At 47.7% G+C, this 18,240-nt stretch overlaps 3 pseudogenes; 2 read left to right on the top strand and 1 right to left on the bottom strand.

The window, feature by feature from the left end:
* Positions 1-1,080: 1,080 nt before the first annotated feature.
* Positions 1,081-1,232, top strand: LOC125993974 (U1 spliceosomal RNA; annotated as a pseudogene).
* Positions 1,233-2,534: 1,302 nt separating this feature from the next.
* On the top strand, positions 2,535-2,619 carry LOC125994026 (U5 spliceosomal RNA; annotated as a pseudogene).
* Positions 2,620-7,238: 4,619 nt separating this feature from the next.
* On the bottom strand, positions 7,239-7,446 carry LOC125993992 (U2 spliceosomal RNA; annotated as a pseudogene).
* Positions 7,447-18,240: the final 10,794 nt, after the last annotated feature.

Genomic DNA, 18,240 nt, shown 5'->3' on the forward strand with positions numbered 1-18,240 from the left:
TACAGCGACAACCGCATAGTGAAGTTTGCTGACGACACGACTCTGGTGGGTCTCATCACGAAGGGCGACGAGACTCGGTACAGGTCGGAAGTTGACCTTCTGACCATGTGGTGCAGGGACAACAACCTCCTGCTGAACGTCAATAAGACCAAGGAAATCGTTGTTGACTTCCGGAAGGGTCACACAACACACCTGCCGCTGATCATCGACGGTGCTGTGGTGGAGTGGGTGAGCTGCACCAAGTTCCTGGGGGTGCACATCAGTGAGGACCTCTCCTGGTCCGCAAACACCTCGTCACTGGCAAAGAAAGCTCAGCGCCGCCTGTACTTCCTGCGGAAGCTCAGGCGTGCATGTGCTCCTCAGGCAGTCCTGTCTACATTCTACCGTGGCACCATTGAGAGCGTCCTCACCAGTTGCATCGCTGTCTGGGGTGGTAACTGCACTGAACAGAACTTGAAGGCCCTGCAGCGCATAGTGAATACGGCTGGTAAGATTATTGGTGCTTCGCTCCCCTCCCTGAAGGACATTTACACCTCCCATCTCGCCCGCAAGGCAACCTCGATTGCCAGAGATGTGAGTCACCCGGCTCACTCTTTGTTTGACCTTCTGCCCTCTGGGAAGAGGTATAGGAGCCTGCGCTCCCGCACCACCAGACTCGCCAACAGCTTCTTTCTCCAGGCTGTTAGGGCCCTGAACTCGCTACCCCCTTCTGCGTAGCGTGCGGCACTGTTGCGCTATTTTCTGGAATGTCTGCTGTACGCACACTTGCTCCTTTTTTTGCTCCTCTTATTTATTTATTTATTTGTTGTGTTATTTATTCATTATTTATTCAGCACGCTTTTGTTATACTTGTTTACTTGTTTGTCTGTTGTGGGCCATGTCTTGTCACCATGGGATAGGGGGGAACGAAATTTCGGTTTCTTTGTATGTCTTCGGCATGTGGACAAATTGACAATAAAGCTGACTTTGACTTTGACTTTGACTTAAACAGTTCTACGAATCCTGTTTCATCCACTGAGTGTGTATGTGTGCCACACGTTTTTAGCAATTAAGCCCGTGACTGAAAATGGCGTGTGCGGTAAAGACGTCGGCCCATGATCAAGAAGGTGGTTCACCCCATGTGAGGCTCAGCCATTGCACTACGGTTGTGCTGACCTCTGCAAATTCCCCTACTGTGTGAATCTTGACTCTATTATTTCTGGTAGTGGGGGACTGTGTTCGCGCTCTCCTCTGGTCTTTCTGATGAAAACAAAAATTAAGCGCAGTAGTAAGCACATGGAGTTTAAGTCTGCGATGCTGTGACACACTGAACGCTTTTGATTATGTAATTAACTGTACTCTGGAACTGTGTGTCAGGGTTCTCCAGATTATTCTTATCGTATGATTATGTTGGAATGCAGCCTGTAATAAATAACCTAGCTAGATTAGTTTTATGCTTATGTTGGAATGCAACCTGTGATAAATCACCTAGCGTGTCCCATCCTACACAAAGTCGTAAAACACCCCTTGCTATGTTTTGACTAGAGGTCAAGGGCTTTCTCTATTCAGTCCACTCTTACCCCCACCCTGTTTCTCTTAATAAAAATGCTCTTGCAGGAGGCGAGAGTCAGACCTCCATTCGAACATCGCTGTACGCACAGCGACGAATGGACTCTCCACCTGCAGGTGTCTAAAGGGACTTACTCGTCTCCCGTGTGGTTCTTGCAAAATAAGTTGGACTGAGCGAATCTCTAACACTGTGCATTTGCTCGTTAAACTGTATTCACCAAATTAGCAAATGCAAAATAATATGTAATTACCACGTTCCTGACTCGTCATATGATATGAACGTATCAAAACCTTTTTGTCGGCTGTAGGTCTGTCTTTTTAAGAATGCGCCCGATTGTTGTTCCTCATACATCACAAGTATGGATTTCTAGAAAACAACTTTTACTTTCTAAAGTAAAATGACAGAAATATTTTCTAATGTCAAATATCAAACGCCACCAACGCAGTGGAGGTGAATTACACTCCAAACCATGCCAGCAACGTCAAAAGCCTCAATTATTTGCGACACAAGGGAGACATAGAGCATTTCCGAAGTTTGAAAAATCATTTGAGAAATTACGATCGTATTTTGTTTCCCGATTTGTGTTGAATAAAGTTATGAAATTACAAATTTTCAAATAAAACACAGGGATGGGATCATTTCCCGTTCTCTCAGACCAAAAGTACACGTACCAAGACATACAACTGTTTTTACCATCAATAATCAAAATAGACGCCCAATATAATTGAAAGAACGAGCGCCATCAGTGTTCGATCAGATACCTACAATCCTGTGCGCCAACAATGTTTAAAGTAAGTGAGACATTAATGAACACAAAATACTCGTTTAAACATTCTATTTTGCTTGAGTCCTTGTAAGTATAGTAAATCCATCAACTTCTATTGTTTGTATTAGAAGGAATGGTTGCTGCAATTTGAGTGTGAGACCGCCTGTGAATTTAGTGAGACCAGCAGTGGGGTGGCCCGTTTTGACTCAGATTTTCAGATCACTCGTTTCTCTTCAGATCGAATAAATCTTTCGCCTTTTACTAAAGATTTCTGTGGAGAGGAACAATAAAGAGTATACCATTTCCGTGGAGAGGAACAATAAGAGTATATCTCAATTTGTTGATGCTCTGCGAAAGAATATCAATATTGCAACGGATAGCCGCCTATATCATACTCCGTGCAACAATCATACGTTCACATAATTTATACCGGCACGTGTGAACATGTTCACATAAACAGAGAAATTATGCCGAGTGCAGACAGACAATCACGTTTAAAACCTCGTTTATCATCCATCCATTTATCCATCCTATTCCGCTTATCCGGGTTGGGTCGAGGGGGAGACAGCTTTAGGAGGGACTCCCAGGCTTCCCTCTCCCCAGCCACTTCATCCAACTCAACCCGGGGAATCCCAAGGCGTTCCCAGGCCAGCCGAGAGACATAGTCTTTCCAGCACGTCCTGGATCGCCCGCGAGGTCTCCTACCGGTGGGACATGTCCGGAACACTTCCAAAGGGAGGCGTCCAGGAGGCATCCTGATGAGATGCCTGAGCCACCTCATCTGGCTCCTCTCACCGTAGAAGAGCAGCGGCTCTACTCCGAGTCCCTCCCGGATGACCAAGCTTCTCAAGGGAGAGCCCGGACACCCTGCAGAGGAAACTCATTTCGGCCGCTTGTATTCTGGATCTCGTTCTTTTGGTCACGACCCAAAGCTCGTGACCATAGTTGAGGGTAGGAGCGTAGATCGACCGGTAAATTGAGAGCTTTGCCTTTTGTCTCAGCTCTCTCTTCACCACGACGGATTAGTACAGAGTTCGCATTACTGCCGACGCTGCACCAAACCGCCTGTCGATCTCGCGCTCCATCCTGCTCTCACTCGTGAACAAGACCCAAAGATACTTGAACTCCTCCACTTGGGGCAGGATCTCATCCCCGATCCGGAGAGGGCATCCCACCCTTTTCCGACCGAGGACCATGGCCTCGGATTTGGAGGTGCTGACCCTCATCCCGACCACTTCACACTCGGCTGCGAACCACCCCAGTGAGAGCTGGAGATCACGGCTTGAAGAAGCCAACAGCACCACGTCATCTGCAAAAAGCAGAGACGCAATGCTGAGGTCCCAGAACTGGACCCCCTCAACGCCTTGGCTGCGTGTAGAAATTCTGTCCATAACCATTATGAACAGAATCGGTGACAAAGGGCAGCCTTGGCAGAGTCCAGCCCTCACTGGGAAAGAATCTGACTTACTGCCAGAAATGCGGACCAAACTCTGGTATTGGTGATACAGGGACCAAACCGCCCTTATCAGTTGGCTCAGCACCCCGTACTCCCGAAGCACCCTCCACAAAACTTCCCGAAGGACACGATTGAACCCCTTCTCCAAGTCCACAAAACACATGTGGACAGGTTGGGCGAACTCCCATGCCCCCTCGAGGATCCTGCCCAGGGTGTAGAGCTGGTCCACTGTTCCATGGCCAGGACAAAAGCCACACTGCTCCTCCTTAATCCGAGGTTCGACCTCCCGACAGACCATCATCTCCAGCACCCCTGAATAGACCTTACCAGGGAGGCTGAGGAGTGTGATTCCCCTATAGTTGGAACACAACCTCCGGTCTCCCGTCTTAAAGAGGGGAACCACCACCCCAGTCTGCCAATCCAGAGGCACCGTCCCCGATGTCCACGCAATGCTGTAGAGGCGTGTCAGCCATGATAGTCCCACAACATCCAGAGCCTGTAAAAACTCTGGGCGGATCTCATCCACCCCCGGGGCCATGCCCCAGAGGACTTTTTTGATTACCTCAGTGAGTTCGACCCCAGAGATTGGAGAGTCCACCTCAGAGTCTCCAAGCCCTGTTTCCACAATGGAAGGCGTGTCGGTGGAATTGAGGAGGTCTTCAAAGTACTCTCCCCACCGACTCACGACGTCCCGTGTCGAGGTCAGCAGCACGTCATCTCCAGTGTAAACAGTGTTGACGGTGCACTGGTTCCCCCTCCTGAGACGCCGGATGGTGGACCAGAATTTCCTCGAAGCCATCCGGAAGTCATTCTCCATGGCCTCGCCAAACTCCTCCCACGCCCAGCTCGGGCTCCTTTTCAGTCAGAGAGGCGATATTCCATGTCCCAAGAGTCAGCTTCTGCAGCCAGGGATCGGTCCGCCAAGGTCCCTGCCTTTTTCCGCCGCCCATTTTGCACTGCACCCGACCCCTTTGGCCCCTCCGGCAGGTGGTGAGCCCATGGGAAGGGGGACCCATGTTTCCTTTTCGGGCTGTGCCCAGCCGGGCCCCGTGGGCGAAGGCCTGGCCACCAGACGCTCGCCTTCGAGCCCCACCTCCACGCCTGGCTCCAGATGTGGGGCCCGGTGACCCGCGTCCGGGCGAGGGAAAACAAAATCCATTTATGTTTTTCTTCATAAGGGGCTTGTGAGAGCCGTGCTTTGTCTGGCCCTTCACCTAGGATCCGTTTGCCATGGATGACCCTACCAGGGGCATGAAGCCCCAGACAAGATGGCTGCTAGGATCATTGGGGCGTGCAAACCCCTCCTCCACGGTAAAGTGATGACTAACGAAGAGGCTTCGTTTATCAATGCAGTTTAACTTCTGGTGGGACCCATTTGAATTGGCACATGCCAGTCTATTGTAATTTGGCAAAAAATATTGTTTTTAAATAAAAAACAATAACCAACCCTGTCAATTGCACAAGCACTCCTCTTTACTGTTCACAAGCACAATCACAAGTACAAGTCGTCTTCATCCATAAGCACATGAGTCTTTCCTTGTTAAAACACAGCAGCCCTACAAAAAATGTTCCATCAACTTTTAGTGTCTTAATAGACAATGATGGTATTTATTTAAATATTGAAACAAAATATCTACCTCCTTCAATGTTACACGTGAATGCACATACAGAGAGAAGTTTTATTCATTTTGATAAGGCTACATGAAGCAAAATATAAAGGTGAATACACACTGTTTTCGTGCACCATTTTAGCCCAATTCCATCATTTCCTTGTCTGTCTGTGCCTCCTTACCAGCAAATTTCTGGAAGTCCACATGGCGTCTTTGATGGCAGCAAAAGTGAGCCACTGCTTTGTAAAGTCTTCTTGCTTGATTTTCAACGGGCTCACCCCATAGAGTACAAGGTTCAAGATTCAAGATTCAAGAGTTTTTTATTCGCCATGTTTGAGCGTGCCAAACAAGGAATTTGACTTCGGTAAATCACAGCCTCTGTTCAACATTTAGGTGACTAACAACAACATGTGAAAAATGAAAGATATTCTCAAACATCCCCTGATCTTAAACTGATCTTAAACTCCCAAGAGGGCAAGGAAAAACTCATAACTCCAGCTAGGGGAAATGAGAAACCTTGAGAAGAGACCACAGATGGGAGGGTCCCTCTTCGAGGATGACCAGGCTGCAATGGATGCAGAGAGGACACATAGTACAAACAGTGTAAACAAAAAAGGTGTGGAAAGCGGGATGTTATTGCACAGTAATGACTCTGAGACTCTAAGAGTGGTGTGAGTTCATCAGAGCGACAGCCTGGGGGAAGAAGCTGTCTCTGTGTCTGCTGGTTTTAGTGTACAGAGCTCTATAACGGCGTCCGGAGGGGAGTAGTTCAAACAGGCTGCAACCTGGGTGCGAAGGGTCTGTTGAGATGTTGATGTCTGCATTCAACACTTCCCTTGCCGGGAACTGCAGGTCGCCCACAGGTATACGGCAGCCATGAACTACCTGAGCAGGTGCCACACTGACTCCTGGGCGCCACAGCCAGGTCGGGGGCACGTTGAGAGCGCTGATATGCCCCGGGAGTGCATAACGGACCTGACTGGGAGGCCATCATGGGCCACCATCCACGACAGGTCCCAACAAGTTTGTTTCGAGAGGGCGGGGTGGTTGACGTTGTGCCAAACTGTTGTGGGCTCGCCGAATGCGGGTCCGAGCACTGGACAAACCACTTCCCGCTGTACGACAGAGATCATAGATCTGTGACTTGTTAAAATGTCACTATTTTCTTGCTCTAATTTAAAGTTCTTCAAAAACTTTTTGGTGAAGAAATAAGAAGGTGGCGCGTTAAAAGACACAGGAATTCATTGGTCGATGGGTATTAGCTTTAGTTTCCGGAGGTATGTGTCACGTCTCGCCCTGCTCCACTATGTGTCTGTCTTGGTTTCTGTCTGTGTGCTCGCCCCTCCCCTCCTGTGTGCCCATGATCAGTGTGATTGGTCCCACCTGCCTCTCGTTACCTGTCGTGTATAAAAGTCCTGTCTGCCCCTCTCTCCCTGTCGGATCATTGGTTTTGGTCATTGGTTTTGGTCATTGGTTTTGGTTCCTGTCGTTCGGTGTGTCGTCCTGTCTTGGTGCCGTCATGTCCTGCTGTCTTCTTGTTCCACGTCCCGGTCAGTCAGTCAAGTTATTGTTTAAGTCATGTCAGTTTACCGAGTCTGTATTTTGAGTTGCTTCAATAAACCCTGGTCCGAGCTGCACTTGGTCATCCTGCTCCATGCTCCACCACCCGACCGTGACAGTATGAGCCCATCCAGAATCGTGTCATTGCTTGGCTTTTCGATGCATTTGGTGTAACGAGCGCGCTTCGCAGGTGCAGGGCAACATATCTGCTTCCGAGGAAGAGTTTTAAGTTCGGGACTCCTTCTCCTCTGTTTTTTTTTCTTTTTCTTCATGGTGTCCCTCTTCAGTCCCTCTGACTTGGATTTCCAGGTGAAGTAAAAAATGGCTCGGTCCAATTCTAAAAGCAACTTACTTGCTGGGATGAAAACAGAACTGATTAGTAAAAGCAAGGGTAAAATCACCACTTTTATGGTTAAAATTCTCTCTTCTACGGTCAGCTCTCTTAATCCCCCAAACCCAAGAACAGATACTACACTTTATCTTAGCCAAAAGGCAGAGAAGCGATGGAGTATGCGAGTGAGGGACTCGCTTACAGGCTTCCCCGTCTACCCATTCTCACCAACGGTTTGTTAGAATAGGCCTCTTTGGCACATGTGATTAGCTAGGGAGCTTGAGCTATGCCATTATATCGCTGTAACACTTCTCTTGCTTTATTAACTTTCTCTACTCTATGAAACCCTTTGCACATATGTAGAAGTCGCTCTCGGTTAAGATGACAAGGTCACACATTATCACACAGGCTAGGCAGTCGCCTCCTTGCAGGAAGGCGGCCAGAGTAGTATAAGAGCAGGAACCTTGGCGCTGGGAGAGGAACCTTCTTCTGCATCTCGCAGAAAGGGCTCCACAGCTGTGCATCAATCATTTTGGCATACATTAAATAGTTAAACTGTGAAGGCTTTCTCTTGGTAATTACTGTTAGCATATCGAGCATTAAAGATAAAGAACTGGGAACAAACCTAACAGGTTACAGTACGGAACAGAGTGCTGCTCTAATGGGCACTAAAAAATCGGCAAACTTGTCTGATGACTTATTTGTTCACTCTTCTTCATCCGCAGTAATGCATGTAGTAGTTCACGAGGCATATATGTGTCCCCTTTGACCAGTCTCTATCCAAATACACAGTGTAGATACCTATTAAAATGGTAGACCCGATGAACATGAAAGGCAAATGAGAATTTGCCAAGAACTTTCCAGGGTCATCATATGTACAACGGCTGCGCCAAAAGGAGTCAGGCCAGAAGAATAGAGCGGAACTAACACAAGATTTGAACGCACGCCTTAGTAGAGACTGAGAGCCTAAATCCAGCGCTTCAGCGACACTACCTACCAACTGCAGTTTCAACATTGAATTTTGTTGACATTTCTAATAAAATGTGAAAGTGGATAAAAAGTTGGTTTCTCCACCAGCATCCAGGTTAGTGCTGCCCGACTGAGCTTTGTTCATAATGTAATGAGTGACAGTCAGAATCCAGTTACGAGTTGGAACCGAATGCTTGTTAGCCGATTAGAGGACTTGATGAATTGCTAGCACTGAGCAGCAGAGTGGTGCAGCGGGAGCGTGCTGGGCCCATAACCCAGAGGTGGATAGATCAAAACCATCCTCTGCTGTTTGTCTGGTTTGGACCTTCTTTCAAGTCATGCTTTTGAGAAAAAATGTCGTGCGCATTATCTTTTCCACACGTTGGTTGTGCTGCACCTGGAGGCAGGGCTCGAAGGCGAGCGTCTGGTGGCCGGGCCTTCGCCCATGGGGCCCGGCCGGGCACAACCCGAAAAGGAAACGTTGGTCCCCCTTCCCATGGGCTCACCACCTGTGCGAGGGGCCAAAGGGGTCGAGTGCAGTGTGAGCTGGGCGGTGGCCAAAGGCAGGGACCTTGGCGGTCTGATCCCCGGCTGCAGAAGCTAGCTCTTGGGACATGGAATATCACCTCTCTGGCTGGAAAGGAGCCCGAGCTGGTGTGCGAGGCAGAAAAATTCTGACTAGATATAGTCGGACTAGCCTCCACGCACAGTTTGGGTTCCGGTAGAAGCCCTCTCGAGAGGGGCTAGACTCTCTTCCACTCTGGAGTTGCCCACGGTGAGATGTGTCGAGCAGATGTGGTGGGTATACTTATTGCCCCCCCGGCTGGGCGTCTGCACATTGGGGTTCACCCCGGTGAACGAGAGGGTAGCTTCCCTCCGCCTTCAGGTGGGGGGACGGGTCCTGACTGTTGTTTGTGTCTATGCCCACCCTTCTTGGAGTCCCTGGAGGAAGTGCTGGAGAGCGCTCCTTCTGGGGACTCCATCGTTCTACTGGGTGACTTCAATGCTCACGTGGGCAATGGCACCAGGACTTTGTAGTTGTGTCATCAGATTTGCGGCCGCATGTTTTGGACACTCGGGAGAAAAGAGGGGCGGAGCTGTCAACTGATCACCACCTGTTGGTGGGTTGGCTCCGATGGTGGGGGAAGATGCTGGTCCGACCTGGAAGACCCAAACACTCTGTGAGGGTCTGCTGGGAACGTCTGGCAGAATCTCCTGTCAGGAAGAGCTTCAACTCCCACCTCCGGCAGAGCTTTTCCCACGTCCCGGGGGAGGCGGGGGTCATTGAATTTATATAACTCGACCTCTACGTTTTAAGCTTGATGAGCCAAAATATCAGATCTTGCTCTTGTTTCCTACCGTTTTAGCCTATTTGTTTTATCCAAATCTGTTCAATCTCTGATTATAATCTGTAGCCCTACGTATTTTTCAAATTTTTATTTATTTATTTATCAAATCTCCTCAGTTCTGTCAAACTCAGTGCACAATGAACCTCCCTTCCACTTTGAACCAAGCTTCACCAAATTTGGGAACGCCGTAGCAAGGAGTGCGATTTGGTTGTCGGACACTCCAAGTCCATATCTTTTTGCCGCACTTCACCCTCTCAAGTTGGTGTTCTTTTGTTGTTGCTTCAGAGCGACCCCATCCATCACTCTTGAATGAGTCCATTGTTCAAATGAGTCAATTTTCATCATTGTGAGTTCCTCCGCTTTTCACTGTCTTTTCTCGTCCCCGAGGATGTTGTCTGTCCTCCGGAGTGTACTTGTCCTCCTCCAAGCACAACAGCAGTCTTTTCTTGTCCTTCGCCAAAGGTCAAAGGTGCTTCAGAGCCAGGCACCATTTTGTAGTTGTTCACGGCTGCAGGCGAAGTCTCGGATTGGGTTTCAGGGACTCTGACACTGAGAATGACAGGCTGGGACATCAAACTTGTAAGACTATTTCCAAATGTAGCTGCTTCCATCAATTTGCTGGTAACGTTTATTTACCAAACTTCAAATTCTCCTAATAACAGCGGTCTCGGTTTTATATCGTAAATCCTGCAACTCATCCTATTTTTGAGCTACATTTTATCTATAGTTCCAATTTAATCGGACAGTATGTTGTCTTCAGTATCATTATTGAAAATCAACTCATCGAGGTCTGCTTTCCACATCAAGCCCTGATCTGTATGTCTTGACCTCTCACATGTTATTGTCATGCTTGCTCAAAAATGTGACTTAGAGTATGGTGCTGTGAATTCTCAATCTCCCCAATGAAATTGGATCCCACCTCGTAGTTCTTATCGTTCTCATGTTCCTGTTAGCCTGCAATTGTCCAAATCAAAAATGTTTTCTTTTAACTGTCTTTCTTTTGAACCTCTAAATCTCTCGTGTTGCTAACCTATCTACACCAGAACAAAAAAATTACCACAATATAACACCAAATGTATTTGAAAATTCATTGTCATAACGTGTTGTATTATTACTATCTTCCACTATCTGTCCTACTCACTCCCCCCTTTTTGAGGCTTGGCAACGCCCATGCCTCACACCTTGACAAACTTTTTGGGAGAATGCGTTCTTTACTACATACGATTCCATCATCATTTAAGTTGACTTTCTTTCCAAAACGCTTCTCAATTTCTCAGTTCACACATCTTCTGCATGTGTTACTGGTTCTCCAGTTTTTTTTCTTCTAGTTAATTATCAATCCAAAAGCTATGTGTTTCTTTCTAACATTCAACCTGCTCAAAATCACTCTTTCATCGAAGTCGCTCTACTAATTTTCTATAGTAGTCGCCAACGACTTCAACCATTCAACCTGTAATTTCTTTTCATTCAGGCTATCATTCATCAATGTTCATTTGCATCTCACACGCAGTCTCCAAAAAGGAGTCTTTCTATCACATTGGTCCCAATTCATCCAAGCTCACCACACAACATTCATATATCATTTTCAACTCGGGTTTCCTGGTAGAACAATCCACCAATTCAAAAAAACTTAACTAAAACAAACAATTGGCAAATTAATCTGAATTTCTTTTCTTTGTTTTTAAATTTGAAGAACTCAATCTCTCAGATTTAGCTTGCATTTAAAAGTTTGCATAATCTTATAACACAACCAATCAATTATTCCTATTAAATGTAGCATTGCAAAATCTTAAATTCACAATTTAGCTTCTCCCAATTCCTGAAAGCATGTTCTGTTGTTTTGTTAACTCCGAATTTCTCATGAGGGCTTGACACTAACATGCACTAGTGTGGATTAGTTTCTGTTCGCAAACAGATTGCTCTCTTTTTCTTTCATTTTTATCTGTCAAAATTGTTTCTGTTCTGCGGTGTAAATTGAATAGACCACAGTCTAGCAAATTTTTTTATACTAAAACTTTAGCCAATGTTCATCATTTTAACATATACGCACACACATGCACAGCTCTCGCATGCAAAAGGTAGTTCCCAGCACCAATGATTCGTCACAGGCTGGCCATTTCCTGTGGTCGATCATGAGCTGGTCCCTCCCATGCACACGAGGACAGCACATTCTACTTTTATTTATTTATCTTCTAGAAGCAAGTTGCATTTCTTTACCACTTGATTTGCATATTTTAACTTCAGTGTAACACAATTTGATCCCTATTCATTTGTAATTGGGCCTACAAACAGCATTGTCATACTTCTTGTGTGGACAGGGGCTCTAACAATCTAAAACGATTTTTGATAACCTGACAATGACATGTTTTGCTGTCATATGGGAGAGGTTTCAGATCTTTTAAATTTCGATACATGATTTGCATAGGACCGGAAACTCCTCTTGCCCCTTGCTTGAGCCGCGGCTTGAGCTGCGGCCTTGCACCTGCTCACAGGGGCCTTATTGTCTCCTGGTCTGACAAACACTTGTGACCGCATCAGTTTTCATCTTTCTAGCTTTTGTCTCTTGAATTCGTTCTCATCTCTTTGTGAAGATTTCAACCACACTCTAGCACTTCTACCACTTCAGCATGTATTCCATACAATTAAGAAATCTACTTGCCATGAACTTCTCGTTTTAAAGAAGAGCAGAGCAAGAGATTTACCGTTCTTTTTTCCCATCTTAATTTCAGTAGTTTAAGGTTTTACATTTTTTTTTCAATTTTTTTTCTTTGAGGATCCTCAATGCAGGTTTAAATTGACCTTTCGACAGATTACTAGCCTGTTTTATTGCCGTGGATCAACGCTAGAACTGCTTCTTAGTCAATTTATCCTACCAGTCACACACTCAATCACGCAAGTTATCCCTGCCTACGCGAAGTCCTCCTTTTAAAAAAAAAAGGAGCTGCTTCATCCAGTGAGGGGACTCTACAACACCCCCCACCTTCCCTGGGAACTAAAGACAAAAGTCCTTGTCCCCAGCCCTGCCAACGCGAAGTCCTCCTTTTTTTTTAAAAAAAAGGAGCTGCTTCATCCAGTGAGGGGACTCTACAACACCCCCCACCTTCCCTGGGAACTAAAGACAAAAGTCCTTGTCCCCAGCCCTGCCAACGCGAGGTTGTACTCCCTAGAACAGTGGTCGTCAAATAATGATTCACGGAGGTACTGAGATTTTAAAACAGTTTGAGAACCACTGCTCCAAAAGAGACACCTCATCCAGAGGGGGACTCTACAACACCCCCTCCTTCCACAAAACTTATTCCTGTGCACTTCTTCCTTTTTACGCGTTTCACAAGCAACAACACAATCACACAACTTCAGGCCTTTAACTTACTTGTCCCCTGGTTCGTTGCACTGCCGGGTCCCGTCAATCCACCTCTGTCAGACGAAGGCAGACCTAAGATGCTGGCCCAGCGAAGAATTCTCTTCCCAGGACTTTCTCTTCCAGGTCCTCCTAATGGACGCTGGCTTGTCGACAATGCAGCACGTCCTCCTTCGCCGGTCAGATGGTGGGTATGAGGATCCCGGGTTTCGGCACCAAAATGTTAGAGATTTGCTCACTCCAACTTATTTTGCAAGAACCACACAGGAGACAAGGCAAGTTCTTTTAGACACCTGCAGGTGGAGAGATCACTCGCTTCAGGAATGAAATCTGCCCTCCTTCCTGCACGTGGATATTTATTAAGAGAAACAGAGTGGGGGTATGGGTAGGCTGGCTAAAGCCCTTGTCCTCTAGTCTAAACATGTCAGGGGATGTTTTACGACCTTGAGATAAGGAGGACAAGGTAAGGTATTTATTACCTGTTGCGTTCCAACATAATCCTACGATAAAGATAACCTGGAAAACCCTAACACTAGTGCTGTGTTGCATTGGTGTGTGCATGAGGAGGCGGAGCTTCGCTACCGCCAGCTGACGCAAGAATATCAAGCGCTGCAACGAGCCTACGCGCTTCTCGCCCAGACCAGCGGAGGGAACTACGACGCCGAGAAGGAGATCAAGGTGGCGCCCCTTCCCGCAACCCCCGGCCGGGTCGCAGCCTCCCCGTTCTCACCCAGCCTCGGGTGTTCTCTGGTCTGAAAGGAGGAGGAGGAGCCTCCCTCCTCCTCCTTTCAGACCAGAGAAAAGCTGATGGTAGAAATGGGTCACTATCAAAGCAGAGTAGCAGATCTGGAGTCAGCGCTGAAGCAACAAGGACAGGTAAGCTCATCAATGAGCACACCTTTTTCTCAGACAAAATAGCTACATTCTTCAGTCACTCATTCGTCTGGCATTACTGGACCAACCCCTCCCTGAACGTGGCTGGGAAAATGCGGAGAAAAGCAAATGTCATTTTCCAGTCAAACAAAGAATTTGTGGATGAAAATGACACAACATTCCAAAGCTGTCCACGCGTTTGTCTCTTCTAGAATGTCAAGTGGGTGGAGGAGAAGCAGCTGCTGCGTCAGAGCAATCAGCAGTTGGCCGAAAAGGTGACGGAAAGAAAGGCGCTGGGCGGAGTCGCTTGGCGTCACACCCGTCGGGAAGCCCCGCAGATGAGGTCTGACTGTCTTTTCAGGTCAGGCGGATGGAGGCGGAAGAAGCGCGTCTGAAAGAGCACATCCAGGATATCCGAGACCAAAACGAACTGCTTGAGTTCCGCATCCTGGAGCTGGAGGTGGGAAGACTCGCACAAGCGTGTTGAGGCCAGAGATGTGACAGACGGACGGACGGACGGATGCATGCCTCTGCCTTTCAGGAGAGGGAATGGCGCTCCCCCGTCTTGAAGTTTCTGCAAGTCCGTTTCCCAGACAGCCTCAGCCCTTTGCAGATCTACTGCGAGGCCGAGGGCGTGAGCGTACGTAAGGCGTCCCTCGCAACCCTAACCTTAACCCGAGGTCCCAGAACACCTTACATTGCTCCTTGCGCCTTTCCCCCGGACATCGTCATCAGTGATCTGATGAAGAAGCTGGACATCCTGGGCGATAACGCCGTAAGTGTATGTCGAACTCCTTATGTTCGCACTCCACGAGACTCGGCGGCTCAAATGTGACTTTTGGAAGGCTTTGCGCTGAAAGAAGCTTGTTGACGCTGTGCCTTTGGGCTCTTGCAGAATCTCACCAACGAGGAGCAGGTGGTCGTGATTCACGCCAGGACCCTTCTCACCCTAGCCGAGAAGGTAACGGGCACGTCCACGCACGCTCTCGCATTCTGCTTATGTGACAGCAGCCTTTCCTCAGTGGTTAGAATACATCAAAGTAACCAAGTCAGCACTTCAACAGTAGATGTTGGACATTGAAAGTGAGAAGGTAGACAGACACGCGACATCAGCCAAGGGGAACTCCGGCAATGTGCCCCAACAATTCTGACCTTGAGCTGTGCTAGGATATGTTCTGTAAGCAGAAGGGCTACCTGGATGAAGAGTTGGACTTCAGGAAGCGTTCCATGGACCAGGCTCATAAGGTAAGCCGCCCTCAAATCTCCCGCCGGACCACTGATGGACGAGGATTGCGGCCCAGAGGATCCTGGAGCTGGAGGCCATATTGTACGAGGCGCTACCGCAGCGGGACTGGCCCGCCACGGACGGCGAAAAAGCCAGCCACGCTGGCGTGAATGACGTGCTGACGGCGGATCAGAGAGAAGAGCTTAGGAGCGCCGTGGACCAATGGAAGCGAGCCCTGATGTGCGAGTTAAGGGAGCGCGACGCTTGCATCCTCCAAGAGAGAATGGATCTGCTGCACAGCGCGCAACAGGTAAGGGCCCAAAGCCAGCCCGGCACTTACTTGCACGCTTACTGGCTTTTGAAGGCCGCTTTCCATTTCTCCGTCCTAGAGGAACAAAGAGCTGAAAGAATTCATCGAAGCTCAGAAGAGACAAATCAAACAATTGGAGGAGAAGTTTCTGTTTCTCTTTCTATTCTTCTCCTTGGCCTTCATTCTGTGGCCCTAACACCAGCTGGTGAGTGAGCTCCAGCGGCACCGCACTCGACACTTCCGATACACCGCCAGCCGGTCTCAGACGTTGGCAGACGCTCCGATGCCGACGTATACCCCCCGCCACAGTGACAGAGGCACCGCGTCACACCGGCGCTCATCCAATCAGAAGGCAGGAAAGGCAAATTCACATGCAGGGCACTCTTGAACCAGAAGAGAGCACCACAAAAAACGGTTGTTGCCCCAAACGCGCACTAAAAAGGGTCAGAATAACAAGAGTCCCACCGGCCAGCCGGGGCCACCCGTCCATCCATTTCTTCAGGGGGGAAAAAAATTGGAGTCACCGGTGAGTACATTTTGCATTTAGCTCTGCTTTTCTGCTTCTGTCTTCAAGTGTGTGGCATCCTGCGACCAAAGATTCAGCCAACCCCAAAGCGGTTGACCTCAACGTCCCACCACCATGCCGACCAGAGCAGGTGACGTGATGCTTTGGACATCCTTCCGTCTCAGATGCCCAAAAGTACTCTTTGCCACATCTGCGGCAATACGGTGTCTTTTCAAAGGTGCAAATAAATCCAGCGTGGGCGGAACACGCACGTCTTCGTTTTTTCCCGCTTTGTTTGTGTGGGGGGGGGGGGGGGGGGGGGGGGGGTTGTGCGTGTTGGCTTCACTTGAGTTCAATTTGGTATTTTGGTCAAAAGCGCATGTGGTTAAATTCCACAAAGTAGGATGGGCAAACACATTCCAGTAAACTATTAGTGTCAATTGGGCTCTCGAAATGGCAGGGAAAAGATGCACAGCAAAACGGAAATATGTAGATGAACACAGGACGTTTTTATCAGAGTGGGAAAGTTTCTATTTTTTGTTGAACGTGATGGCAAACCATTCTGCCTGATATGTCAGACCTCAGCGCATTTCAAAGATTCAAATCTTCAGCGCCATGCACTTCAGCTCACTCCATGGCTAACATTGATCAGGCGTCGAACCCGCAACATCATGCTTAAGAGGTGGACATGCTAACCAGTGCGCCATTATGTCAACGCATAATAACTAAGTCTACTGATCAAAACAGCGGTTACTATATGACGTCGCTACGTCGTGGTCAAGTGACGCAGACAAGACATCAATGGACGGACCTTCCTCCGAAATTAGAATCCGTGGGCAGAGTTAACTTGTTTAAAAGGGAGTGGGCAGAAGAAATATTTAATTTATTTAAATCTATTTTGAGTGCACACCATTATGCCAATGCATAACAACTGTAAATCTACTAAATGGAATGTCTGCTGTACGCGCACTTGCTCCTTTTTTTTCTGCTCCTCTTACTTATTTATTTATTGTTGTGTTATTTATTCATTATTTATTCAGCACGCTTTTGTTATACTTGTTTACTTGTTTGTCTGTTGTGAGCCATGTCTTGTCACCGTGGGATAGGGGGGAACGAAATTTCGGTTTCTTTATGTGTCTTTGGCATGTGGAGAAATTGACAATAAAGCTGACTTTGACTTTGACTTTGAAAACAAAACAGCGGTTGCTATATGACATCTGCCACGTTGTGGTCACGTGACAGACGTGACGTCGATGGGCGAAACTTCCGCCGGAATTCAAATCCGCGGGGAGAGTTAACTTGTTTAAAAGGGAGTGGGCAGAAGAATTATTTAATTTATTCAAATCCATTTGGAGTGTGCGCCATTATGTCAATGCATAACAACTGTAAGTCTACTAAACAAAACAGCGGTTGCTATATGACGTCTGCCACGTCGTGGTCACGTGACGCGGATGTGACGTCGACGCCTACTTTACATCCCACCGATCACAGGACCCCTCGGCTGCATAACCGCGCCCCCTTCCCAACCAATCGGATTTGCTATACGCGAAAACGACGCCAATGGGCGGGCTCTTCCGCCAGAATTTAAATCCGTGGGCGTGGCTCGCAACAGGAAGTAGGAAAATGTTGACAAAGACACAGCGGATGGTAACATACGACTAACGAGAGAAATATTTTTATTTTCTGCTTGCAACTGGACCGTCCAGAGTGTACACGGTAAGTACAACTCATCGTTTTTAAAAAGAAGTACTTTTGTTGCCCTGAAAAGCGAGTGAGTGTGGCGTTTGGGGGGAACGTCGAATTTTGACGATTATTTCGACTGGTCAACGGTTGTAAATGATTGCGTTGATTAAAAACTTTATTTAACTCTACTCTTAACTTTGCCGTTTCAGATATGCGGGTATTACACCGCGGAAATGACGTCAATAGGCTGAACTGTCACCAAAATTCAAATCTGTGGGCGCAATGGCCTTGAGCGAGACAACGGATACAAACACGACGACTATCAACAGAAATATCTTTATTTTCTGCTTGCAAGTGGACCGTCTAGAGCACATATGTCAGAGTCAAGGCCCGCGGGCCACATCCGGCCCGCGAGAAGGTTTTGTACGGCCCCTGGGATGATCTTGATTTATTATTAGAACCGGCCCGCAGACCGCAGCAAGCCGGCAGCCCGCAGATCTTTCACACGCACCAATACTATATTTTCCCACAATGCAACGCTGAAGCACCGAGCAGTAGGCTGCTTGATTTCAGTGTTTATTAGCAAAGCAGTCGTCAGCATAACTGTAAAATTAACCCTCAGATACCCATCATAAATGGCAAAAAGGAAGGTGGACACTGAGAACCGGGGGTTTCAAACAAGGTGGGAGTCGGAGT

The sequence above is a fragment of the Syngnathus scovelli genome, chromosome 1 (assembly GCF_024217435.2).
Source record: "Syngnathus scovelli strain Florida chromosome 1, RoL_Ssco_1.2, whole genome shotgun sequence".
In the NCBI taxonomy this organism is placed as follows: Eukaryota; Metazoa; Chordata; class Actinopteri; order Syngnathiformes; family Syngnathidae; genus Syngnathus; species Syngnathus scovelli.